The 27894-nt window shown below is 39.9% G+C and overlaps 1 long non-coding RNA gene across 1 annotated transcript; it reads right to left on the bottom strand.

Annotated features, from left to right (window-relative positions):
* Positions 1–9524: 9524 nt before the first annotated feature.
* Positions 9525–17906, bottom strand: LOC129521156 (uncharacterized). Its single transcript, XR_008666778.1, has 3 exons — positions 17779–17906; positions 13162–13312; positions 9525–9775 (listed from the first exon to the last, which is right to left on the bottom strand). It is a non-coding gene; the product is annotated as an uncharacterized LOC129521156 (long non-coding RNA).
* Between the last annotated feature and the right edge of the window lie 9988 nt (positions 17907–27894).

The raw sequence follows: 27894 nt of genomic DNA, 5'->3' as shown, positions 1-27894 counted from the left end.
GCCTGGTCCGACACCTGGGTGGGAAAGGGGGGGAGGTGGGGGGGCGGGAAGGGGGTGATGGTGGTGCTGGGGTGGGGGCCGAGGCGGGAGGGGAAGGTGGGTCCGGGCGGGGAGAGCAAGGTGAGGACTGCTTTATTCCTCTCTGGGGCGCATCTCCACAGACGGTGAGTTCCCAGGCAGCGTCTTCCTTAGCATTATCCTCCAACTGTTACAACTAAAATAAAGAAAGTCATTCCAACGAGCTGCACGAGGAAAAAGATTAAAAATAAATAAACAGCCTCCCTCGCTACCCCACCGAAGACGCCGAGAGCTCCCACAGTCTCCGTCAGGTCGTTTGCATGACAATCATCAAGACGTGACCTCCCCCCACACACACCCCGACTCCCCCCCACCCCCCCCCCCACACACACACGCTCCCAACCCACTCCCTCCCTCCTCGCAGCACACCACAGCTCCTCCCCCTATTCTCATAACCCTCCAGAGAAAATGTATTAATAGCCAGGATACCCAGGGAAAGAGGAAAGACGGGGGTGACAAATGCCGAGGGAAGAGGGCAATTGGAGTGCTAAAGACATGCAAATCAGGGGTGGGAGGGCGATACTACCTATAAGCAGAGGGCATTTAAACAGTATGAAATGTGTGAACAAGTGCTGCCTGGGCATGCAAATGCTGTAAAGTAGAAAACAGCAATGGCCCTATGAGGAAAATGAACAGGAAATTAGCAAATGAAGTACTGAGAAAGTCTACAATACATCCGAGTATAAACTGTAAGCAAACACAATACAACTGAGAGCTAAGAGACTGCCCACATACAATCTGAACTAAAGAGGCAGGGAGAAAAGAACTACCAGCTGCCACAGTGTCCTTCTGTGTCTGCGGTCATTAGTTTGAATCCCAGCACAGCTGGCTCTGTTAGGGTCTTAATTCAATGGACCAAGGACAGGTCTCAATTGTACAAGCCATTTGGTGGTGGGGCTTGGTGGGGGTAAGAGGGTGGTGTTCTACTTGTTTAAAAGAAAGAAAGAAAAAAAGAAAGAAAAGAAAGATGGACTAGATACAATTTTTTTTTTTAAAACCATACAAACAATGTCACCGGTTTTAAAGCAAGTGCCTGCAGCCCCTGTAAGAATATTCCCAATAATTCCTAATGGAGACTCCTGTCTCTTCTCAAGACAAGAGGAAAGCATGGGACTTTTTTTATTTTTTTATTTTTTCTTAAGGATCTTTCATAGTCACTGGTTTTTACACTGAGCAAAATATGGGGGGGGGGGAGAAGGGAGATCGCTTAAGGTGGTGTTTACCTGAAGAAATAACCGTTAAAAAGATTTTTTTTCCCCTTTTGCTCTTTTTTAAAGGAAAGTTTAATGTTAAGTGGCTATTTGCATTCATCCCTTTGCTTACAGGCCATTATTATGCTTTAGGAAGAGGTATTTTAGTTGTTTATCACAGATGAAGAGGTACATCTCAGCCTTTTAGGAAGTAACGCAAAGACATAAAGTGTATATTAACCTAAAAAAAACAGTTTCTTTGTTTCCAGATTTTTTTGGGGGGGGGCGGGCAGAGTATCTTTTTGTGACACCTTGTGAAGCCCATAGATTGGCCTGGAATGTGGAGTTCAGGGAATTCTAAATGGGGGCCCAGTAGTCTCAGCCTCAAATATTCAGTTGAAAATGGATATCAATTATAGTAATTATGCTTATAATTAGATTAATGAACCATTTATGCCCAAACTCCAAGTGCAAAAACTTCAAGACCTGCTGATGAGGTGCCCTAAAAAGAGGGGTTTACGTAAACAAATCCCTATTAGGCAAAGTAAATCAAGATAAGGAACCTCACCCCAGGCTGGATTAGAAGCTAGCAGGCATCTTTCAATCACAGCAAGTCCCTAATCACTCAGGAACCACCTCTGTGGTTTCGCATTAGGGAAAACTGCTCCCTTCAGAGGTCTGATGGCAATACAAAGGGTGCCCCCAAAACGCTCCTGGCTAAATATTCTTGATGCTTGGAAGGGGGTAGGGGAAGACACAGCAAGAATATGCATACAGCTTCAGTTTCTGCGAATCACATTGTAAGTGCAAGACCATAATAACTGCTACTCAGTAAAAACTAGTTATGCCAACCATGCATTAGCTATCACATTGAGTGGAGGGGCAAAAAAAAAAAAATCAGTATTTTAGTCTTTTGACCTTGTTCCAAATAAAGAAATAATTTAATGTCCCTTTTCCAGAGTATCAGAGTGCTGTTTGCAAACACAAGCTTTCCTTGCTTTTCTTATTGCCATCACCTCCCCCTTCCTCCCTCAAGGTTTAATGCCACCAGAAACTGTAGAAAATGATTGTGCCCAGTATCCAGGTCATTATTGTTTAATCAATGCATCTCTGGAGCATGAAAAAGGTACCTAAGCCACAGCTATTGTTTGGATCTTCTTTAAAAAAAAAAAAAAAACAAAATAAAACACACACAAATAACTAGAGTCCTATTCCAAAGCTACATTAGACAACCACACTTCATGATCCTGTTTTGCCTTTAAACAATGTGACTGTACATGCCTAATATTGTATGTCTGGTCTACCAGAGACATAGAGATCAAAGGTCATATTTAACATTCAGGAGGAGGGGCGGGTGCAGATTAATTAATAAATTAATACAGCGACGCCTTTTATTGCTGGAGTCCAGCATTAATAATCTACTTTTACAATCCCAACGGACAGCAAACATTTAAGAGAAAAAAAGCCAGAGAAAGAGAAAGAACAATCACTTACCAGTCTCTTTTTATTTGGGGAGCCTTAGAATTTGCAGACGCTGCTAGTCTGCCTTTAATTAGTTGCACATCACCCCCTAACACAAAGAAACACAAATCCAGATGTGTCTTGGCAGCTCCCAATTACAACTTTAATACTTGTAAACAAACTGTTGGGGGGGGGGATAAATAAATATGCGGATCAAAAAAAAAAATACCTGTAAATGGCTTTTTTTTTTCTTGTTGCAGAGAGAAGGAGGAGGAGATGGTGTTAGTGGTGGGGGTGGAAGGAGGAGGAGGTGGGGGGAGAGGAAAGAGCCGAGTGTGAGTGTATGTGTGAGAGCGCGGGGCTGTTCTCGGTGGTCTCTCCTCTCCCAGCGCGTTGCTCTCCGTCCGTCTCCAGTCGCTGTGTGCGAGGGAGGGAGGGAGCCGGGGAGTCTCTCTCTCTCTCTCTCTCTCTCTCTCTCTCACCCTCCCCCCTTCCCTCTCTGTTTGTGTGTGTGTGTGTGTGCGTGTGTGTGGTTGCTGGGGGAGGGGAGCGCGAGAGCCGGGCGAGGGAGGAGGTGCGGCGCTGGGGGCGGGGGCGGGGGCGGGGGCGGGGGCGATCGGCGCCGAGGTGAGCAGGACGCGCGGCCGCGGACCCCCACTGATGATTGGCTGCAAATTACTCGGGGAGCCAGAGGCGCACGCGGGCCGGCGCTCCCCTCCACGAATCCTCTCCGCGGCGGAGGAGCCACGTTCCCCGGCTCGCCCGCCGGCCGCCCCCCTCCTCCCTCCCGCGCCCGGCTCTCCGGCTCAGCCGCCCGGCACGCAGGGCCCTGGATTATTTTCTTTTGCTCTCGGAGATAATTGTTTGGAAGGGATGGAAAGAGGGCGTCTCCGCCGCCCGCGCTCTCGCGCTCTCTCTGCGGGGGTGGGGGTGTGGGGGGGCGGGGGGGCGGGGGGGCGTGTGCGGCTGTGTGTGTAAATAAACTTGTCTGGGGTTTCTGGCCGGGTTGAGGGAAGGAGTACAAGAACCAGAAAAGGTCGCGTTTGTTTGAAGAATGCTCTGAGTTCGCACCCCACCGCATGGCTTTTAAATGATTTTCCTGGTGAGCCCAGAAAGACTTAAAAAAAAAAAAAAAAAAAAAAGAAGAATCATATCACCTAGGTAAGGGAAAACGGATCGGTGTTCTGGTCGTCCAGGTCTTTTAAATAGGATTATGCCAGAATGTAAAAAATTGGGGATATGATGCTTGACCGATCTCAGAATCAATCTCAATCCCTCCCTCTCTCTCCTCTTCCTCCTCTCTTCTCCTCTCCTCTTCTTTCTCTTCTCTCTCTTTTCTTTCTCTTCTCCTCTTCTCTTCTCTCCTCTTCCTCCTCTCCTCTCCTCTTCTTTCTCTTCTCTTCTCTTCTTTCTCTTCTCTTCTCTTCTCTTCTCTTCTCTTCTCTTCTCTCTCTTCTCTTCTCTTCTCTTCTCTTCTCTCTCTTCTCTTCTCTCTTCTCTCCTCTCCTCTCCTCTCCTCTCCTCTCCTCTCCTCTCCTCTCTCCTCTCCTCTCCTCTCTTCTCTCTCTTCTCTCTCTTCTCTTCTCTTCTCTTCTCTTCTCTTCTCTTCTCTCTCTCTCTCCTCTCCTCTCCTCTCCTCTCCTCTTCTCTCCCCTCTCCTCTCCCCCCCTCTCCTCTCTCCCCTCTTCTCCTCTCCTCTCCTCTCCTCTCCTCTCCTCTCTTCTCTTCTCTTCTCTTCTCTTCTCTTTCTCTCCTCTCCTCTCCCCCCCTCTCCTCTCTCCCCTCTTCTCTTCTCCTCTCCTCTCCTCTCCTCTCCTCTTCTTTCTCTCCCAATCCCCTTCTTTCCTGTTCCATCTGGTACTTTCAAGTATTAACTCAGGTTTTTAACTTACTGCCCATTTTTTAATTACAAACTTTACTTTGCAAAAACTACTTTTATATCTGCGTTAATCGATTTTATATACTAGTATGAATTCTTGACACTTGAGAAAAATAGTTTAATAATTGACAGATGGATCTTTTACCACAGGTCACGTATAATCAAAGCTCACTCATAAATGCAGCTGTGAATTGACTTTTTCACTTCTGCCTTCCAGAAAATGAGGTATTCCTGGATGCATGCTGTCCTACTATTGAAATGAAGTATGTGCTAGTGAAAATGGTTATGAAATAATTTATAAAAATGTGAATCTTTTTTGATAATAATTTCCTAAGAGTGGCTAACAAGCTATAGAAGTAGAAAAGAAAAAAAATATTAGACTGTTTAAATTGGTGTTATAAAGTTTTATTTTTTTAAGATAGATTTATTTATTTATTTATTTACTTATTTATTTATTTATTTATTTATGAGAGAGAGACAGGCAGAGACACAGGCAGAGGGAGAAGCAGGCTCCATGCCAGGAGCCCGACGCTGGACTCGATCCCGGGACTCCAGGATCACGCCCTGGGCCGAAGGCAGGCGCCAAACTGCTGAGCCACCCAGGGATCCCCGGTGTTATAAAGTTTTATATTGAAATTAAAACAGTATTTTTGAATAATGCAGTAATTTCGGAGAAGGAAGAAAAGTATAATGACTTGCTTCTTTGATAATAACAACATGCTGAAGAGACATTTTAAACCCGTTTGTATTTGAATTTTCAGAAGGCTGACCTTGACCGTATCAAGATTCTGTCAACTATGGAGGATTGATTATTGATAAGATGTTAAGAACTGTGGTGTGCATAAATGAAGGTGCTATTCCAAGACGGGACAGCTACTGAACCAATACAAGATTGTTTCATGACTCATTGATTAACATACATTTTTGTTGTTTTTTTAAACATAGAATAAGTTTAGCTATAAAATGGATCAAACTGGTTATTGGATATTTACAGACAATAACTAGATGTTTCATAATTACTTAAATTCATTAAGACATTTTTATACTTTTGTTAATTCCTTGTAAAAGCAAGGAAGAGAGTTTTCCCTTTTTTTTTTCTTTCCTTTTTTGAGCTGAGCATCATAAGAAATTGATCAGCAAAATGTAGGCACTTTTTAATGAGTGAAAACATACTGCAAAGCTGATGGCTTCTTAAACATCTTTTCAAAAGAGATGTATAATATCAGTCCAACGATGGAAGTTTGTAAATAAAAAATTTTTTGAATCAAAACACTGTGCTTTCTCATGCCAAATTTGCTTTCCTTTTCAGAATACACTAAGCTTACTTTCAAAGTGAAAACCTAAACAAATGACAGAAAATAAGCTCTAAATTCCAAAGGATTTTATTTTTAACTTATAAAGGAAAAACTCCAGAATATTTAGTCTTAATTAAAAAGAGATACTATTAATGACCTATCCTTTTCAGAGCTGTACTAAGTGACTTAAAGATATTTTATTTTGTCTTTGCAATAACTGTATAAGGTAATTACTTCCATTTTTACAAATAAGTAAGTTGAGGCCCATAGAAATTAGACAACCTAGATTGAGTCATCAAGTTAGTAAGTAACAAGGCTAAAATGTATACTCAATCCTGTCTATCTCCAAAGCCTTATGCTTCTAACCTCTACCCTAGTTTCATGATCAGTAATTAATTAATCAATGAACCCTCTCTGCATACTAGAGCCTTAGCTTTAATTATGATCTTAGGCCTATTATTTATATGACATTAATTGAACATATAGAACAAATTATAAAATATACCTCATGCCTCTGATATTACATCATTTTTTTTCCACTAGGAATTGATTATATCCTTAGCCAAATATGATAAAGAGAAATAAGTCTTTTCTGGTCTACCTCTTATCCTTTATTAATATTATCATTATTTATACTAGTTTTGCCACTTCTATACCTGCCACGTTTCACACTACTTGTCCTATGTTGTCTGCTCCAGGATGATGTGTCAGGGTTTTCGTTACAATTGCTGAGAACACTTGATCCCCTATTAACTCTCCTTCGGAATCCACAGTTCTATAAGTACTAAATCTTAAGGTTTGTTCCCTCTGCAAAATGTCTGCTACCGCTTCCAATCACCTGGAAGTGGTTTGTGCCTTTACTCTGCTTTATGTGCTTTGCGGTCTGAAGTAGGAGTAGAGGGGCTTCATTGATATCTGCATGGGAAAACGCAAAATTGCAAATTGAGTATCACCTGAAAAAAGTGTACTGGACTCTAGAAACATTTTGTAATGTGCTATGAAATGTCTTTAAAGCATTGCTGCTTTCCATCATGATCATGATCATGATCAGTATCATCATTATCCCAGAATCTCTAACAAGGTAGTAGCTTATCTCTTGTAACAAATAGACTCCAAAATGTAGCAGCACAAAAAACAGAGGAGTATATTTTTTGCTCATGAAACAGCCTAGGTTGAGCACTTCCGATCAGAAGACCACTCTCCTCTATCAGTAATCCATGGTTCCAGTTTCCTTCCATCTTGGGACTTTGCTATCCCCAAAGGACCGCTCATCAACTACATCAAGCAAGCAGAAGGGCATGGAGGAGGCACGATCGATCCCCTGGTCTTGAAGTGACCTGCAGCGCTGCAGCTCACAGGCACTTGTCAAGAATTGTCACATGCCCCAGCTAGCTGCAAAGATTGTTGGGCAGTCACTTTCTAGATGTAACTCTATCACTGTGGAGTAGAGAAACAATTTTGGTGGGCAGCTGGCAGTTTCACCCACAGAGTAACATCAGAAGGAGAATAACCTGCTGGACAGGTTAAATAGACCTGAACCAACCTCAAGATTCCTCTTCCTCTCAGAGCATTTTTGCTGATTACCACCCTTAGAGATTACCATTAAGAACCATCTGAATGACTTTGGGGGAAAGTTTGGCAACTATGAACAAATTATGTTTCTTAAATACGGGTAGGACAGCCAAGCCATGGGTAGAATATCCAAACAAGAATCCACTAAACAATAAAGAAAGCTTAGGTAGCACAAGCAGAAGAAATGCTGTAAATATAAAATAAACGGATTTAGAGATAAATCTTAGGCATTGGCAGCTTGCTTGTTAGTGTTTTAAAACCCGGAGGTAACATTTAACCCCCCAACCAGTAAGGTGTTCCCCATGAACCACAAAAAAATACCCACCATTCAGGTTAAGAAAGGTATGTGGAGCTCTCTCACTTGACATTCTGGAACCCACCTTCCCAATTTGTGTGACCAGTCTCTGAGAACTGCCTCTTTCTATAGTAATTCACACTGCATAGGATAATAATGCAATAATGACATCCTTCCTTCATAGAAGGCATACGCCAATAAAAACAAATAGGAACTAATTTCTTTAACTCTTCTTTGGAGCTACCTGGGAATTTTATTTATCTGTCTTCTTTACCAAAATTTGAGATCCCTGGTATCAGGAATTGTGCCTAGTTCAGTTTTGTGTCCTAGCTGGTATAAGCTTGGCACCTGGTAGGTTCCTAACATTCTGTGCCATGCACATTGAAGGAAAGTAGCATATACAAAACATGGTAGTAAGTTCCCCATTGTCTGTAGGATAAAAAATGTAAATTTCACACAATGGCGTTCAGAGCCCTCTCCAATTCACTCCAACTTTTGAATCCCATCTCTTATTATATCTTGCAAAAACTCTCTACCCGAGCACATCTACTTCTCCCAGACAATATTGTTGACTTTACCATGACCTTAAAAAATCAAAAGAAAAAACAAAAACCTTTACTTAAAAAATCACAAGCTAAGAGGAAGTACCGTTTTTCACATAAAAGAGACTTTTCCCTATAATGAATTACTATACTATAATGAAATAACATTTTTAAATCCCTTAAGTGAACATTTTCCAGAAAATTTTTAGAGATGTTTTTGGTGACTCAACAAGTGGGATTTGATAAAATTAGCTCTTAAAATCAATATTCTGCACACCTGTTATTTTCTTTCACTTTTAATTAGATATCGATACATCATTATCACAATGCTGACCTTCATATTCGAAGCTGGTACTCTTAACCTGCCAACAGCAGGTCATGTGCTTTGAGCTGTTTTCCAGCAATAATAAATTTGTCTTAAGCTATCTACACTCTCTGGCCTTGTCTTTCTAATGACTAACAGGATGAATTTATGAAATGGTTGGCCACCGTTAAGGATGAAATCTGTGACTGTTGAGGATAATGAAAATAATGGGTTCACAGGGTTAAACCCATTACCTTGGCCTCATTAGCACCATATTCAAATCAACTATACTAATCAAGTACCCATTCACCTATTTTTACATGCAGTCTGGACACCAGACAGATATGTACCAAATATCATTCTGGGCATTCATTTTTAGAATTGTTCTTCACAAGGCCTAATTTGGTCTAGGCCCATTCTTATTTCTTCATGGTACTCTTTCTCAATTTGTAAATTCTCATTTCTATAAAATTACATCTTTGATACTCCCCTGCAGCAAAATAGCTGTCCACAAACACGGAATCCTGTACAAATGAAATAATAATAGGCTAGGAAGGGAAATCTCCAAAAGAACACTTCTTCCATTAGGCTCCCTAGCCGGCTCCGTTTTGCTAAGATATGGGCTTCCCTGTACTTTTACTATGACTACTTAGTGTGTTTTGTTCATTGCATTATTAGAAAACAAGAACAATAATGTCACATATTTTTTTTTTCAAGGTATTCACTCATGAAGGAAATAATGGATCCATTTTGCTACAAAACACCACGTCATGGTAAGTAGCTCCTGGACACTAACAGATCTAAACATAGATTTGCAGTTTGAACCCCACGCTGCTCGGTAGGGTCCCTCTTTTTCTCCGCCTGTGACAGTATCAACACACCCTTCATTGGCCTTTCTCCCAGGAAAATTTGCTTTAGACATGGAGCTGTATGAGCTTTCTTGAAAGTGTATTTGTCAAGATAGACAAGTAATGATAAAGTCATATGAAGTTTGGGAATCTTGGAAAATTTGCAAGTGTGAGCTGACCTGAAAACACCTGATGCACCCCGTCGACAGGCACTCAATGTCACAGCAGCGCACGCTTCCTGACAGCAGTGGGGCATGTGGCAGCATGGGCTCCTGCTGCTTTCAGCCGGTCTCTTCAGTGCCAAGTGGACCCTGGAAAGCAAGTAAGAGAGTCCTCTCTCACTCCCTCTCCTTATTCTCACTCAAAACCTCAAACCCAATAATTCTGGTAACCAATGTACTTAGTGCAAAGACAAGAGGCTGGCTTTTGTTAAAAATGAATTTATATAAAATTTTTTTAAATAAAAAAATAAAGATAAAATGAATTTATATTCAGAAACTGGACGTTTTGTAACCAGGCTTGTGAATCCACAAATTACCAGACAGGACTTGCCCAATTATTCGAAACAAACAAACAAAAATCTCCCAAGAATTTTAATAATAAAGTTATTTCTAAACTTTACTTTTTGGAGACATAAAATTAGGGTTGGCACAGTCATACTTTTTAAGCTTTATAACATTTTGAAAATAAATTTATTTTAAACCGTTTTCTACTAAACAATGTTCACTGAGGTCACCATTTTTGAATCTGACATTTATAAATATAGCAGAGACATTTTTCATTACATGTTTGTGATTTTCTTCTCCTGAGCTCAGAGATTTTGACTTCCGGGTAACCTGGCTATCCCCACTTGCAAAAGCACAGGCGTCTGATCTTACTGTAGATGTTATATTTCAAATTAAAACCATTTTTATGCTTGATTTTTTTTAAAAATGTCTGTTTCCATTGTTTAGTTTATCTTCAATTAACTCTTTTCAAAATAAAGGGTTATTCTCTTTCTTTGTTGAGAGGGAGAATCCAGGGTAATGTCCCTGAGTTGTGAATGTTCAGTCCAGGAAGGGATTTTTTGTTTTTTTTTTTTTTGTTGTTTGTTTGTTTGTTTGTTTTGTTTTTGTTTTTTTCCAGTGCTGACCTTTGTTATGCCATAGTTATAGCAACAAGAAGAGTTCCTTCTGTCCGTCTGTGGCACGTTCTTTCCAAACTAATGACAGTCTTTCTAGTCTGTTGTGTAATATGGAGAATGCCTTAGGTGCATCGATTTCTTGATTTATTGATGTTTTTAGCAAAACCAGCAATTTAAGTGGCAGTATTTTAAATAGATGAAATTAATTGAAATGAAATTTGCATATTCTATGTGTCTGTGGGATGTGGCTCATTCTTTTAGATATTTTTCATATTGTCTTTAAGCTCCCGTAATCAACTTGCAGTTTAACTTCTCAAAGATCAAGTTTATTTATCCTATCATTATATTCTTAATCTAAACATGCAGAGAGAGAAAGGACGAGAGAGCCAGGGAAGCTCTCCTTAGGAGAGTAATGTGTTGTGATAACATGCGGTTTGTCTGCCAAACTGGGCCACACAATCTCACTATGACCTTGGGCATTCTAAGTCTCATTTTACTGATCTGGAATATCAGTTTAATTATAGTAATTACCTATCTCACAGGGTTTGTGAGGTTTAATTAATGTTAGCAGAGTGTTGGAGCTATTTAGTAGAACAGTACTATAAAAGGCAAACTACCTGAAAATCACAACTCCCTCCCTTCCTCCCCACATGGGACTTAATTTTCTACAGTCCTTTTTCTTTTTTCTTCAGATTTAGTATCACATTTACTGATTTTTTTCCTCCCCTCCATATCTCTGTCAATGGTCTTCCCTGCTTGAGACTTGCCTTGGATGAAGCCCATGGCCTCTGCTCCACTTCTCTCAGTAGTACCATCTCCTTCAGGAGCTGAGACATTCCTGAACCTAAAAGGCTCAGGAAAACTGCAGCATCTGAGCAAACAGCTGTGTCTGTACACTTTCCCTTAAGTCAGAGTCACAGACCACCAGGCTACAATTTGAATTTGGGCCTCAAATACCTTTTGCTTGGATTCATGGTATTATCTGAGTTAGACTTCCAGTCTTTTTCAAAAATTGGGAGATCTGAAAACCCTGTGTCTACATTCCCTTCTGGAAAATAGTATCTAGAGCTGTGATTAGGTCTCTAGTTTGCCTGCATTCTTAGCACTCTCTATTATCTAACACTTGTCCACCTAAACATTGGAATTTGCAACTCAGGGCCTCTGAGTACATTTGTGCTAGCTGTTCACTGCACAACAATGCGTGGCCAAATGGACAAGCAGGGGCTGGAATCCAGCCCATTGCTCTGCTTGCCAAGCCATCTTCTGGTGAGTCTAATTTGCACAAAGGCATTCTAGGGACCAGAAGTGGCCTTGTCAGTTATCCCAGCTATAAGTCAATTAAAGAGAACAGTGACAGGGGAGCATGGATGGCTCAGTTGGTTGAGTGTCTGACTCTTGACTTTGGCTCAGGTCATGATCTCAGAATTGTGGGATCTAACCCCTCACTGGGCTCTGGGCTTAGCGGGGAGTCTGCTTGGGATGCTCTCTCTCCCTCTTTCTCTGCCCCTCCCCCACCTCACACGAGTGCATGTGTGCTCTCTCCCTCAAAATAAATTTTTAAAAAATCTTAAAAAAAAAGAAGAGTGGTTGCCACAGTGAACTTAATTAGTATTAAAAAATTAACATCCAATCCTTGAAATTATGCCCCCAAGACTATATCAAGCTTAAAATCGTATTCAATTTTATCCTTTACTCCCTTCCCTGTTTTTTTGGTAGACTCATTGTACCTGAAACAGATTCTAACATGAAATATTTTTCAAATAGGATGTAAATAGCATGCCGATTTTAGTTGTGTTAACTCACTGAAACTGAAATAGGAATTATATTTAATTAAAAATTAAGAAAATGATTAAAAGTGTAATATATATTGGATAGTTGTAAATAATGTTACATTGCTTTCTTTGGGGACAACTACTCTTTGAAAGAGGGGCCAGTGCCTGCACCTTAGTCTCTGTTAACTACTAACATTTTGTAACGGTAACACTGCTTGAAAGAGAAATTGCTTTTACCTATTAGTAACTTAGCTCTCTTAAAATGATGATGATGGCATTTCCTTTTCAATGTTTCTATTTTTAGAGTTTTCTATTCCTATAATTTTTGCTACCCTATATTAATGAAAAATAAGGGGTCCCTGGCTGGCTCAGCAGTTTAGCGCCTGCCTTCGGCCCAGGGCGTGATCCTGGAGTCCTGGGATCAAGTCCTACGTTGGGCTCCCTGCATGGAGCCTGCTTCTCCCTCTGCCTGTGTCTCTGCCTCTCTCTCTCTCTCTCTCTCTCTCTCTCTCTCTCTCTCGATTAAATAAATAAAATCTTTAAAAAATAAAAAAGAAAAATAAATGTTACCCAATGACAAAATTAATTTTCACTTCTTTCTTTACCAAATTTCAAGAGTCCAAACTTGAACAAAGTCCAATGAATGCTAATTCTAGATACTTTAGTGACCAATAATCTATTTTCAAAAGAAACCCAGATATGTATATCCTTCCTTTATACACAACTTAACTTTATTCTTTCACCATAGAAAGAAGGAGCATTTTCAGATTTCCACTCATTACAGTAAGAGAAAATTACTCACACTGGCTTAAATTATGAAGTCCCAGATGGGACAGGCTTCAGGTGTAGAACAATCAGTGTGTCATGGGTGGTTCGGGTTCTTTCCATCTCTTCCCTCAGTCATCCCCATCACCTTGGCTCTTCCGTCAGGCAGGTTTCCCTCACAGTTACTGCTGCAGTAGTTCCAATCATCATTTCCAGGCATTAAAAGATTTCAAGAAAAGAAAAGGACTGTCTCTATTGGTGTCTATATCTTTAAAGCAGTAAAATCTAGAAGCACTAAGATTGACTTCCGCTAACATCTCATTAGCCAAAATTAGGTCACATGTCCACACCTGCACCAACCACTCTCAAAAAGAATGAGATTGACTTAGTCTTATAAGTACCTACTATCCCTGGAACTAGTGATGAGATCATCCTGAAGCATATGACTGTGTGGAGGATAAGAAATTTCTGAACATAATCCTGGTTCAATTGAGAAAAAAGGAAGGAGGAGGTCGGGGGACTGGATAGATGTTGGTGAGACATGTATCAGTGTCTGTTGTTGCCTTATATAACTCCATCACTTTGTTTCTGCTCTCTTGAAAAGCTAACCAGCCCTAACTCTCATGAATCATGCCAGACTATATGTGATAAGAAGTCAGTTTATGGATGCCAGCATTTTATCATGAGCGAATTAGTGAATTATAATTCCAGTTATAATTGTCTATAAGTAGAGCTTGTGTTTAGCAACATGGCTTTCTGAACAAAGTTTTACATATGGTTACTCTAATGTTTGCCTCAGAACTTTTGTGCTGTCCTATACAAAAAAAAAGGGTACATCTAAGCTCAGATATAATGGGTAGGGTTAAAAACTCTGGCTATGGGGAGAAAGCAGAGAGAATGAGGAAGTTAGAATAAATTAAGAGAAGTGGTAACATTTTTATGGTACAGCACATCTATTTACATAATTAAATCCACCATAAATAATTTCCTCTTATATCTTCTGCTGGCCCTTAAAGCCATTATTTTAACTATATTTGCAAGGTATGAAAAGCAAAATAAATAGCCAGTCTTTAAAATTTCAAGTTGATCCCCAAACTGACTCAAATTTGCAAAAATCTGGCATAATTTAAAAGTAAATAAATAGAAGCAACACTTAGCAGAAGGTTCCTAACATAAACAAAGCTGTGCACGTTTTGTTTATTTATGGGATCCATGCAAAGTGTCATATTCATTTAAAAATATTCAGCACAAGAGTGATTGATTTAAAAAATTGAACAGAATTAAGGAGTCTGAACATTCTTTAAACCTAAAAGTTTGGAAAAGGAAAACTGACTAGATTTTGTAATATTATACTTGGGAAAACATTTTTCTCCTTTATGTCTGTTCAAAGTTTTTAAAAGGATGATGGTGAGAAAGGTAGCCACCATTTCTCAAAAGTGTACATAAATTGGGATGTGACTAAACCCCACTTTTCATATAACACTTGAATGTTGCTCCAGGTTAAGTATTGAGATGTAGGTGTGAAATCTCCTGCATTAGCCTTTTTCATTCAATGAACTTTTATGATGTTCCCAAAAGACAAAAATTCTTACCTGTGGAACTCGGTTTTACTGTCATCTCCCTATTCAGCTGGTGCTCTTCACTCTCCCTTTCCATCCTGAATTATTTCCTATCATATTTTAATAGAATAAACATTCCTTAACACCAGTTATGTGCATGACATAGTGTGAGGTCCTGATGGAAGTCAAAACTGCCCTGGAGAAGCTAATAATCTAACAGAGAGTGGTTAGACAAGGAGAAAACACACACACACACACACACACACACACACACACACATACATACACATCTAGGGACAATTACCCCATTTATTTTTCAACAAGAAGAATTTAAGTAAAAAGGTAAAGTGCATCAAAAAAAAAAAAAAAAAAAAAACAGATCCTGACAACTTCTATCCTGGAAGGGTAAATAGAGGCCGTGACAACAAACAGGAATGATTGGACAGATTGAGGGTTGGGATGCTCTTCAGAAAGACCTCACAAAAGAAATCTTCTCTGAATTGGAATGACCAACAAATGGAGGAGAAGGAAAAAGAATATTTGGTGGAAAGGAAGTAGTGTAAGCAAAAGCTAAGGGAACACAGCATATATCAGTGCCCACAAATAGTGTGTTGTCGAATGTGGCCCACATAAAGGGTCTCCCACGAAGAGAAAGAGTGATAGGTAATGAAATCCTGGAAGAAGAATAGAGTCAAATTGCATAAAGTCTTTAATGTTATCTTGAGGAAAAAGGACTTGTCTAGTAGTGAAAAGAGGCCATTAAATGTCGAGTATAGGACATTTACTATCAGCAGTTTTATTTTGTATTTTTTTAAGGTCCTTCTGACTTTCATTGGAGAATATGATTTGGAAGGAGGAGAGACATAGTGTCCCTGAGGGCATTTTATTTATTTTATCTTTTATTAGAATTTATTTATTTATTAGAGAGAGAGAAAGAGCAGGGGGAGGGGCAGAGAGAGAGGCTGAGAAATTATCAAGCAGATTCCCTGCTGAGTATGGAGCCCAAAACACAGCTGAGCTGATCCCAGGACCCTGAGATTCCAGGATCCTGAGATCATGACTTGAGCTGAAATCAAGAGTGGGCCCCTTAACTGACTGAACACCCAAGTGCCCCTTTTGAGGGCATTTTAGACTCAAATTCTTGCTACAAAATAGAACAGATGGAGACCAGTAGAAAATTTTTGAAATGCCTAGATTTTATTCAAGGGACTGATAAGTTTCGAAGACAAGTAAGGTGACTCAGAAAGAGTCATCAGGAAAGGAGATAGTGACAAGAAATCCCAAAAGGAAGGGTATTCCTAAACTGCTAAGTGGTCCACAGAAATAATGATGCTGAAAAATCCAAAAAAGCTTTGAAAGATGTGGCCAGGGGCAATCCCAGGGTTGTATTCAGAGCAGTTTTATTTTCACCACTAATTGGTTTGGGAAGAGATGGCAGCTTCCTTTTACTATTACTACTATGAGTGCAACCCCACAATTGGCGTCTGCTCACTCATGTGCCAAAATCATGGTTATTTTATAATTTATTTTAAGGGAAACTATTATTTATTTTGTATGGAAAAACAGAAACTAGAGGTGCCAGCTATATATTTGAGCTTGCCCCCAACCAACAAATTTGGCAGTAAGAACGACATTTTGCAATCAGAGGAGAGTTTCAAAGGCTTTGTGGTTACAGGATAACCATGTAGTTAAGACCATCTTTTTTCTAGTCTCCACACCTCTATCAAGATGATAAAGAGAGGTTCAAAAATTCCAATCTTTGCATACCTCCTAATACTCTCCTCCTTGTCAGAACTCATCAGGATCATCAGGACTCATCTCCTAATGCACTTTATCACTATTTTGGCCAGTCAAAATGAGAAATCCTGATTCCCAGGACAGAGTTCATTTTCTACATTCTCATTTCCTTTTTTTTTTTTTTTTTAAATTTTATTTATTTATGATAGTCACAGAGAGAGAGAGAGAGAGAGAGAGGCAGAGACACAGGCAGAGGGAGAAGCAGGCTCCATGCACCGGGAGCCCGACGTGGGATTCGATCCCGGGTCTCCAGGATCGTGCCCTGGGCCAAAGGCAGGCGCCAAACCGCTGCGCCACCCAGGGATCCCTACATTCTCATTTCCATATAGCTCTGCACATCCGCATTTCAGCAGTTGTCTTCCTGTCTGGAACCTCCAATCAGAAGCTCAGGTAACAGCCTGGGCCTACAGCTGGCATGTGAGAGGTGGTGGGGAGACAGATTTGTGCAACTGCACCCTTAACCTAGGGAATCTGATGCTATCTCCAGTAAGATAGTGTCAGTATTGAGTGAAATTCAATTCTCAGATGCCCTGGTGATATCCAAGAATTGCTTTGTGTTGTGTTGGCAGGGGAACACTACCCCCACCCCAACATTGGAACTGAATTTGGAAAAGAGTTGGTGTCAGTGGAGGCTGGAAAAAAAATGTACAAATCTCTGTCTCACTCTAACTTCATGGCAGTTAGTCAAGTGGGCATTTAATGTTGCAAAGCAATTATGCTACTTTTACTCTTCCTCTTCTTTCTTTCATATTCTTCTCAAGCCCCAAATACCTACTCCCTATTTTTTATTCTAGTTCTCTACTTTCATTGAGTTCATGAGAACTATGAGAATAAAAATTCTGAGCTCCCACCATCACATCTACTCATCTTCCAGAAACAGTACACATTTTTCCTTTCCTCTTAGTGGAATAAACTCTAAGTATTCCTACTTAAAGTCAAACCCTCCACATTTTCACCAAATTCCATTTGCTCTGGCCCCACCTAAGAACCTCATTCTGCAGTTTTCCCCTCTCTTTCATGATCAAATTATTTATCTCAACTATACTATTACCATTAGTATACATATTGTATATACATTTATATACACATGCATGTACAATAAATATACATATTATATGTATGTAAAAAACATATATTCCCATTTTAAACCTATTCCTTGCTTTGCCTAGAGCTCATTCATCCTTTGATAGCAAAATTTCTTGAAATAATTATATGTACAATGCTACAACTTCCCTCTTTCCTTTATCTGTTAAACTGACTCCAGTCAGGCTTTTGTCAAGATTTCCAATGACTTGTACCATGTTAAATCCAAGATCAGCTTCAGTCTTCCTCTTTTTTGCCCCATCCACAGCATTTAGTATTTTTTTCCAATGGCTTTTAGGAAACCATGTTCCTGGTTTACCTTCTGCCTTGTGAACCTCTTCACCCTGAAATGACCCAAGGTTTACTCTTTAGAATGCTTTTTTCTTGTATATCTATACTCATTCCCTTGCTGATCCCATCCAATCTCGTGGTTTTAAATTTTATCTATGTCCCAAAGACCCTAAATTTGAAAAATCCACCTAAATTTTCTAAAGTTGAACACCTCTCTTTCTAAAACCAGCAAAACTGGGCCTCATCTAATGGCAAGTACATCACTCCAGTTGCTCAGATCAGAAATTTTGCTATACAGGGGTACTTGGGTGCCTCAGTCAGTGAAGTGTCTGCTTTGGCTCAGGCTGTGATCTCAGGGTCCTGCTACTGTGCCCCAAGTCAGCTCCTTGCTCAGGGGGGAACCTGCTTCTCCCTCTCCCTCTGCTGCTCGTATGCTTGTGTTCTCTCTCTGTCAAATAAATGAATAAAATCTTAAAAAAAAAGAAATATTGGTGTCCTTCTTGACTCTTTATCTGTCATGTTTCCCTACTATCAAAATACATTAAACAACAACAGCAATATACCACCTCTTACCACCTCAACTGCTAATACACTGCTTCATACCACCAGCATCTCTCAGCCAGAGACCCCTATGACTGGTCTCGTTTCATCCTTCTCTTCTCCAGCCTATTAACAACACTGTAGCTACAGTGATCCTATTAACAAAACTCAGATTTTTCATGCCAGTATGTGAAAATCTCAGTGGCTTCCTACTTCCCTCAGAGTAAAAGCTAAAGTCCCTATAGTGGATAAAAAGGGTCTACATAATCTGGCTTCTTTTTCCCTCATTTCCTCCATGTTTAACTACTCCAGTCTCCTTGCTATTCCTGGATTAGCTCAGGTTTGCTCTGCCTTGAGATCGGGCAGTGTTGTTCCCTTTGCTTGGCTTGCTCTTCCCCAGCATCTATGTCGATTGTTCACTTCCTTCCTTCCTGCTTTTACTCAAATGACTCCTTAGTGAGGACTTACCTGTCTACTCTTTATAAAATGTCATCCTACACGTTGGCACTCTGTATATCCTTTCCCTACTTGTAATGGTTAATTTTACGCGTCAACTTGACAGGTTCTTAGGAATATGGTATATGCCTAGATATACGGCTAAATGCCATTTCTGTGTGTGTCTATGAGAGTGTTTCTGGATGAGATGAGCATTTGAATCTTTATGCTGAGTAAAGCACATTGCCCTCCCCAGTATGAGTGGACCTCATTCAATCCACTGAAGTCCTGTATAGAACAAAAAAGGCAGAGGAATAGAAAACTGGCTCTTGGCCAGATTGTTTTCAAGCAGGGACATCACCTTTAGGCTCATACTACAACTTACCCCATCAGTTTTCCTGGCTCACAGGCCTCAGACTTGGGCTGGATCCATATGCCATCTGCTGTCCTGGGTATCTAGCTTGCAGATCGCAGATTGTGGGACTTCTCAGCCTCCATAGTAGTGTGAGTCAATTTCTTATTATATCTATATCTTTGTCCATTTCTCTGGAGAATTCTAACTATATACTACTTAATTTTCCATGATAGTATTTATCACCCCTTAACAATATATAAACAACATATACTCAAAAACTGTTCTCTCCTCACAGAAGGTAAACTATAAGGGAACAGGAAAATTATTTTGTTCAATGCTGTAAATAATGTAAGGCATGCAATAGTAACTCAGTTTTCTCTTCTTCTTCTTCTTCTTCTTCTTCTTCTTCTTCTTCTTCTTCTTCTTCTTTCTTCTTCTTTTTGAGAGACAGAGAGAGTATATGTGTGAGAGCAAGCGGGGTGGGGGAAGAGGCAAAGGAAGAAGGAGAGAGAGAGAATCCTAAGCATGCTCCACACCTGACACAGAGACCAACGTGGGGCTCCATCTCATGACAATGAGATCATGGCCTGAACCAAAATCAAGAGCTGGGCACTTAACCAATTGAGCCACCCACGTGCCCCAAAGTAACTCAATTCTTAAAAGTATGAATAGATCAGAGTAATAAAAAATACACAAGAGAGGGAATAATTATAAAGTTAACAATGAAACTTTAAGAATTGGATCAGAAGCCCAAATGATAGAACCAGCCTTGGGAAAAAGTAGAAACAATCTTCTGAAAAAAAAAGAGCAAAGAGGGGAGAAGAAAAAGTAAAGAGAAGAAATAAGGGATTATAAAGGTGATTCTGAGGTAGTGTAGTGGGAATTAAAGAGGTTTTAATTCTGATTACCTCTATTTTTCATTAATTCAGTAACCCTAGTAAAAGTGAGGGAGTGAAGGTAGTTGCAGGGCATATAATCAGTGGTAAATATTTGAAACATTAACTCCAGGAAGCATGGAGGAGACTCCAAGATTTAACAGCATATCTAGAATATTTTAAATGTTCAGTGAACATGTGTTGACTTCAAATAAGTAAGCTAAGGAAAAGTAAATTCGTTAATAGCAATATTGATACTTGACCAAAAATGAGTAAGTTTGTACCTTTGCAGTGGAGTTTTAGCTTCTTAGGAGCAGAATAGAGGGAATATGTGTTTGGATTGATACAGAGTGGATAACTGGTGTGGTGAGCATGGCCAAACTTAGTGAACACGATAGAATTAAGGATCCTGCCAAGAATGTGCTTGAGGCTATTTTTGTATTTCAACAAATATTTAGAAACAAGTATAGAATTTTTCCTAGTATTTCTTTATTATTCTTTTAATGTCCATAGTATCTATGATAATGCTCCCTCTTTCATTTCTGATATTAGTTCTAATATTAGTGTCCTTTCTTCTTCTCTTGGCCTAATTGGAGACTTATCAATCTTACTGTTCTTTTCAAAGAACCAGATTTTGGTTTTGTCGATTTTTCTCTACTGATTTTCTATTTTTGATTTTGTTGATTTTTGCACTAATTCTTATTACTGGCATACTCTGGAGATATTTCAGGGTGGTTTCAGATCACTACAAAAAAGCTAATATCACAATATAGCAAGCCATGAAATTTTTGGCTTCCACTGCCTATAAAAGCTTTTCACGTTATACTGTAGTCTATTAAGAGTGTGATAGCAAGGTCTAAAAAACAATGTACATACCTTAATTAAAAAATATTCCATTACTAAAAAATGATAACCATCATCTGAATTTTCAGTAGGTCATAATCTTTTTGCTGGTGGAGAGTCTTCTTTCTATGTTGCTGGCTGCTGATTGATTGGGGTGGTGGTTGCTGAAGGTTGGCGTGGCTATGGACAACAATTAGTTTGCTGTGTTGATTGACTCTTTCACTGGAACACTTAGAGGCCATTGCAGGATCTTAGTTGGCCTATTACTGTGTCTCCAAGAATAGGGAGGCTTGAGGAAAAGGAAAGAGATAAGGGAACAGCTGGTTTCTAGAACAGTCAGCACATACTCAAAATTTATTAAGTTCACTGAAATGAATGGGTACGGTTTGTGGTGCCCTGAAACAATGAAAATAGTAACATCAGGGATCCCTGGGTGGCGCAGCGGTTTGGCGCCTGCCTTTGGCCCAGGGCGCGATCCTGGAGACCCGGGATCGAGTCCCACATCCAGCTCCCGGTGCATGGAGCCTGTTTCTCCCTCTGCCTGTGTCTCTGCGCCTCTCTCTCTCTCTCTCTCTCTCTCTCTCTCTCTGTGACTATCATAAATAAATAAAAATTAAAAAAAATAGTAACATCAAAAGTCACTGATCAAAATCACTGTAACAAATATAGTAAGTTTGAAATATTATGAGGATTACTAAAATGTGACCGAGAGACATAAAGGCAGCAAATGCTGTTGGAAAAATGACACTGATAAACTTACTTGACTCGAGTTCTCACAAACCTTCAATTTGTAAAAAAAAAATGCAGTACCTGTGAAACACAATTAAATGAATCATAATAAAATGAGGTATGTCTGTATTTCTTTTATTCTACTTACATTGGGTTTAGCTTGCTCTTCTTTTCCCAGTTTCTGTGGTACAAACTCAGGTTGGTGGGTTTCAGATATTTCTTCTTTTCTTACGTATACATTCAATGCTATAAATTTCCCTCTAATCACTGCTTTTGCTGCATCCCACAAATTTTGGTAATTTATGTTTTCATTTTCATTTAATTCAAAATATTTTTTAATGTCCTCTTGAGATTTCTTTGACTGATATGTTACTTAGAGGGATGTCATTTAATCTCTATGTATGCTAATATTTTCCAGTTATCTGTTATTGATTTTTACCTCTTTGATTTTTTCTCATAATTACTTTGATTTTCCCATATAAAATTTATCAAAAACTTTTCTATTGAAATGGGGTATACTGCCTACATTTTACTTTCATTCCCCTAGAGTCTCATTTCCTTAGTGCAGCGATAGTTGTGATCCAAAGCTGAATTCCTCTCCAACAGTTGCTCTCAGCTAAGAGAGCAGCTTCACTTAGGATTATGTCCCTGCTTGGGTGCAGCCCACTGAACCTGACTGGTGTGGTCAAGAGGGCTAATGACCTGAACCCTATACCTCAAATTGGGACAACTTTGAAGGGTCAGTCAAACTCTACAACTCCCTGGAATGTCAGCTAGCTGAGTCTCTTGCAGTAACTGCATCATAGTTCAGCTTCCCTTTGGGCTCAGTCCTTCTCTCATTCCTCACAGTTGTCATTCCTGGGACTTATACCCAATATTCCTTGGCACGCAAATGTCAGAGTCTCATAATATTTGACTTATGATAATTATACTGGAATTGATTCTAGGGGGCAAAGTCTAAAATGAGATGTTTAGAACTGGATCATCAGCAAGTGAGCTGCAATAAAAACTTCCTTGGTAGGAGTAGATTAAACATTGTTAGGTACAGGCATCTGGTTGTGGTGAAATTATTAAAATGTTCAGTGGTACATAACTGGGAACTAGATATTAAATGGAGTTCACTGGCAGGTATAATTTCTCAGGAGTTTGAGAATCTCAAAAATAATAATTTTAAGGACTTTGGAATATGCTGGTTATTTCCGAGGATCATTGATACATTGGAAGCATGGAGAATCTGAGGGTGATTATAAGTAACAGTATGAAATTTAGAGGGTCTCCTGTGGCTAGTGGAGAGTGAAAGCTGAAAAATCAGTATCTAATTAAAGAGGAGTAGAGCTTCTTAGAAAGTACATTCCTCTGCTTCAGGAGATCTATTATGCCATAGTCAGGTCCTGGATTCAGAAGGAGAACTCTGAAACCTGGGATGTGGAAATCTGGGTTGTAGAATTTCCCCATTTCCAGATACTCCTAACCCCTTGAGACAATTAAAATGATACACTGCTCCTTATGATTTGACACTCTGGCCTAATTTTCTTGAGCTGTCTTCCCTATAAGACCAAATGTGTGCTTCTCAGGATATGCTCCTACTTCTCCCCCAATCCTCTCCCATCACTAAGCCAATAACTATGGTTAAATCACACCCCAACACATTTGAGGAAGTGCTGAGTTGGCTAACACAGCAAAAGGATTGTGAGCTGAAGGAAAAACTAGCCAATATATACTGGAGGCATCCTGGAGGGTACATGTGGGATTACATTCAGAGGATGCTGGATAAAAGAGAGTTTATTGATATGAGAGCACTCTCCCAGGTTACAGGATTTAAAACACATGCAAAGTCCCTGAGAGAGGAAAAAATAGAGTAGTGGGAGGGCTCCCAGAAGCTTAGAAAAAGTGATGGATTATACTGTGCAGGTAGAAGCACTAGAGTTGCTGTCACTTACAGTTGTAGAGGGATCAAAGGGTTTACAGAAGTAGGCATGCCTGAGTGGTTATGCTAAATAGGTCAGAAAACTTACTAGATCACTATGATATATGGGAGAAAATTCCATTTAACCAAAGGAGTAAGGAATGTGCTAGTGAGAGAAACATGGGCATTGCCGAGATAGACGTTCAGTGGTGGCTGTCCTCTAGAGGCCAGGGATGACAGTAGGAGATACTGTTAATAACTGGGCTCACTGACAGCAACGGAACTCAAAGGATTTCTAGTATTAATAGAGGCAAGGTGGCAGTGCTGAACTGTCAGAAACTAATTGGGACAATTACTATAATGAATGGCAACATCAGACTGGTGGCCAGGAGAGGACCTGCAGAGAGCTACAGAGGTGGGTTTCTGGGTAAGATATACAGGCAGCCAACAAAGCTACTGCTCAACGTGTACAGCCAAAATAAAGGATCGTTGATCAGGAGGCTGAAGGCAGTTACCGTAATTAAAAAATGTGTCAATCTTTTATCCAGATTTCAGATGTGAGCCCGTTTTTATAACTAGAAATTATTGATTACAGGAGAGACTTATACCTTAGAGGGAAGAAACTTGCAATACCATGTCAAGCGTACACAGTAGCAGCTCTCCCAGTTCTTCCCCAATGGGCCATGCCACTTACTTGGGTAGTTGTACATTGGAGTGAGGGGTAAGAGCCCAAACCTTTCAAGATTTCTTGACACAAGGTCCAGGTTGTTATAGCTACCTGGAAAACCAAAGCACCATTGTGGGTCCTCCTGTTTGGGGCGGGAGTCAAATCTCTAGTGTGGCTTACAATGGGCTCACAGGGACTACTTGGGTTTATAGACTCATTTGGTCTCTGAATGCACAATTGAAATAGACATATTTAACTTTTGAAAATATTCCACACTGGCTGCTTGGCTTGTAGGCTAAGCATTATTATTGCGGGAAAGACAAAGGCCAAGTGTCTGAAACTTACCCCTCACAATGGTCTTGGGTGCATTTATACTGAAACCAGGGGAGAATAAGCAGAGATTATTGCCATTACTAAAGATGTCATGGGTTCAGGATTAGTGCCCCACATTACACCTCCACTTAACTCACCAGTTGGGCCCCTACAAAATCCAGATAGATCCTGGGTTTACAGTGGACTGCCTACTGGAAAGTTAGCCTAGAAAAAGTTTCAAGTGCAGTTTCTTTACTAGACATAGCATCTTTGCCCAAGTTGGTTAATAACACATGAGGCACATGGTATATAGCATGTGATCTGACCAGAATGTTCTTTTCTGTAATTTCAGAAAAGAGAGTAAGAAACCATTTGTATTTACTTCAATCTTAACTTAGCACTGTGTTAATTCTCCTGCCCTAAACCAAGATATAGTCTGAAGGGATCTCAACTATAAATTCTACTAGTCTTGTAGATATGTTCCAAGAAGGAGAATACTTCCCAAAAAAGTCTAGTGAGTCTTTCTTCATCTTTAAGCTATGGTTACACAGTGGGTCACTTTGAGCTATTTGTGCCAACTTCCTTCTCTCTTAGCTGTTCTTCTCAAGAGTGTTTTCCAAAACACCTTTGAATGCAAATTGCAGAATCTGATGGTTTCTTCTGTTTCCTGGAAACTGGACTTAAACAACTTCGAAACTACCATAGAATTTACTCATTTATTGTTCTTATTGCTTATTCTCTCATCCCTATAGAATGTGAGATCCATGAAGGCAGAAGTTTTGTTTGTTTGTCTTCAAGATTTATTTATTTATTTATTTGAGAGAGAGAGAGAGCAAAAGAGAGTAAGAGCACAAGCATGAGGGACAGAGGGAGATAGAGAGAGAATCTCAAGCAGACTCTAAGCTCAGTGTGAGGTGGACATGGAACTCAATCTCATGACCCTGAGATCATACCCTGAGCTGAAACTAAAAGTCCGATGCTTAACCAACTATACCACCCAGGCATCCAGAGGACAGGAATTTTTGTTTGCCTTCCTTTTATTTTTTTATTTTTTTAAAAGATTTTATTTATTTAGTCACAAGAGACACAGAGAGAGAAAGAGAGAGAGGCAGAGACACAGGCAGAGGGAGAAGCAGGCCCCATGTAGGGAGCCCGATGTGGGACTTGATCCCGGGTCTCCAAGATCAGGCCCTGGGCTGAATGAAGGCAGGCTCTAAACCTCTGAGCCACCCACGGATCCCCTGCCTTCCTTTTAGATGTAACTCAACATCCTCAAACAGATTCTGGCTCAGTGAAAGCACTCAAGAAATTTTTTTCTTTTTTTAATATTTATTTTATTTATTTTATTTTATTTTATTTTATTTTATTTTTATTATTGGAGTTCAATTTGCCAACATATAGCATAACACCCAGTGCTCATCCCATCAAGTGCCCCCCCTCAGTGCCCATTACCCAGTCACCCCAACCCCCGTCCACCTCCCTTTCCACCACCCCTTGTTCATTTCCCAGAGTTAGGAGTCTCTCATGTTCTGTCTCCCTCTCTGATATTTCCCACTCATTTTCTCTCCTTTCCCCTTTATTCCTTTTCACTATTTTTTTATATTCCCCAAATGAATGAGACCATATAATGTTTGTCCTCCGATTGACTTATTTCACTCAGCATAATACCCTCCGGTTCCATCCACATCGAAGCAAATGGTGGGTGTCATTTCTAATGGCTGAGGAATATTCCATTGTGTACATAGACCACATCTTCTTTATCCATTCATCTTTCAATGGACACTGAGGCTCCTTCCACAGTTTGGCTATTGTGGACATTGCTGCTATAAACATCAGGGTGCAGGTGTTCCAGCATTTTACTGCATCTGTATCTTTGGGGTAAATCCCCAGCAGTGCAATTCCTGAGTTGTAGGGCAGATCTATTTTTAACTCTTGGAGGAACCTTCACATACTTATCCAGAGTGGCTGCACCAGTTCACATTCTCACCAACAAGCACTCAAGAAATATTTGAACAATGCATGGTGTATATGAAGACTTAATTCATTAACTTTAACTTCTGAAGACTATGACTGGTTTTGCAACTCCAAAACTTCTAAAACCATCTTGTCTTTTAGAGTGTCTTGCTATGTGACCTAAATTTTTTGAAATCTATCTTCTGAAAACTTTAAGTTTTTAATTTAAGTATATCTAATGATCATAATTTGCTATTAGTCTTTTTTTTCTATTTATTTTTACTCAGACAGCATAGAGAAGCACAGTGGAAAGGTAATGTTACAACCCTGAGATAAATACTGCTAGATGGCCATCCTTTTTTTTTAAGATTTTATTTATTTATTCATGAGAATATACAGAGAGGAGAGAGAGAGGCAGAGACACAGGCAGAGGGAGAAGCAGGCTCCATGCAGTGAGCCCAACATGGGATTTGATCCCAGGTCTCCAGGATCATGCCCATGGCTGAAGGCGGTGCTAAACCGCTGAGCCATCAGGGCTGCCCAGTGACCATCCTTTAATATTGCTAAGCACTACATATATTTTTAACTTATCTAAATAAGATATTGTATCGTCTTTTTTGTTGTTAATATGTTTACCTTTTGTTTAGCTTTGATTCCTTGTACTACCTCCAGTCCAATTCCTTTCCTCAGCACCAAGATTTATATTCGACTTTTCTCCTTGAGTGTATAGTCATTTACAAACATGCTTACACCTTTTGAGTTTGGGCATGGTTTGTTTTGCGTATTGTGATAGAGGCAGCCTCAAGATCCCCCTTCAACCAAGAGCTAAACATTAAGAATGTTGTCAATGGATGCCCTCAGCCTTTAGTTCCTTCAGGGATTGCCCCAAGGGCAGAGAGCTGCCTCACCCAAGGTCACACCAATTTCTGAGCCCACCAAGTGACTGAGTACTAGGCCATTCTGATCTAGTGCAGGAACATTCTGATGGCCCATTTTAGTTCAGGACCTCCCTGCTGGGTCAGCTGAGACTCTCACCAGGTCTGCCTTACAGTCCAGTTTCACCTTCTGCCCAATGTTCCTTTTCCCCTTCCTTTCCACAGGTGTTGATTCTAAGCCAGTACCTAATAAATACCCTGAAGTCTACACTCTGAGATTCTGTTTTCTGGAGAATCCAACCTGAGTAACAGATCCTATTATGTATTCATCTCTGCATCTTGCTTTTTCTCCCTCACTCTAATCATGGATTCTGTCCCAGACAATTGACATACATCAAATGCTCTCTTTTGAATGACTATGTAATTTTCCAGGGTTTTCATGTATCACAATTTGTTCAAGTCTCCATACAAGGGAACATTCTAGTAGTTTCCAAATTTTATTTTTAACCATACGTAAAGTACTGAAATAAATGTCCCTGTCACAGACCAA

The sequence above is a fragment of the Nyctereutes procyonoides genome, unplaced genomic scaffold (assembly GCF_905146905.1).
Source record: "Nyctereutes procyonoides isolate TBG_1078 unplaced genomic scaffold, NYPRO_anot_genome, whole genome shotgun sequence".
NCBI lineage: Eukaryota > Metazoa > Chordata > Mammalia > Carnivora > Canidae > Nyctereutes > Nyctereutes procyonoides.
The sequence above is the reverse complement of the archived record's forward strand: the minus strand, read 5'-3'. Positions and strand labels throughout refer to the sequence as shown.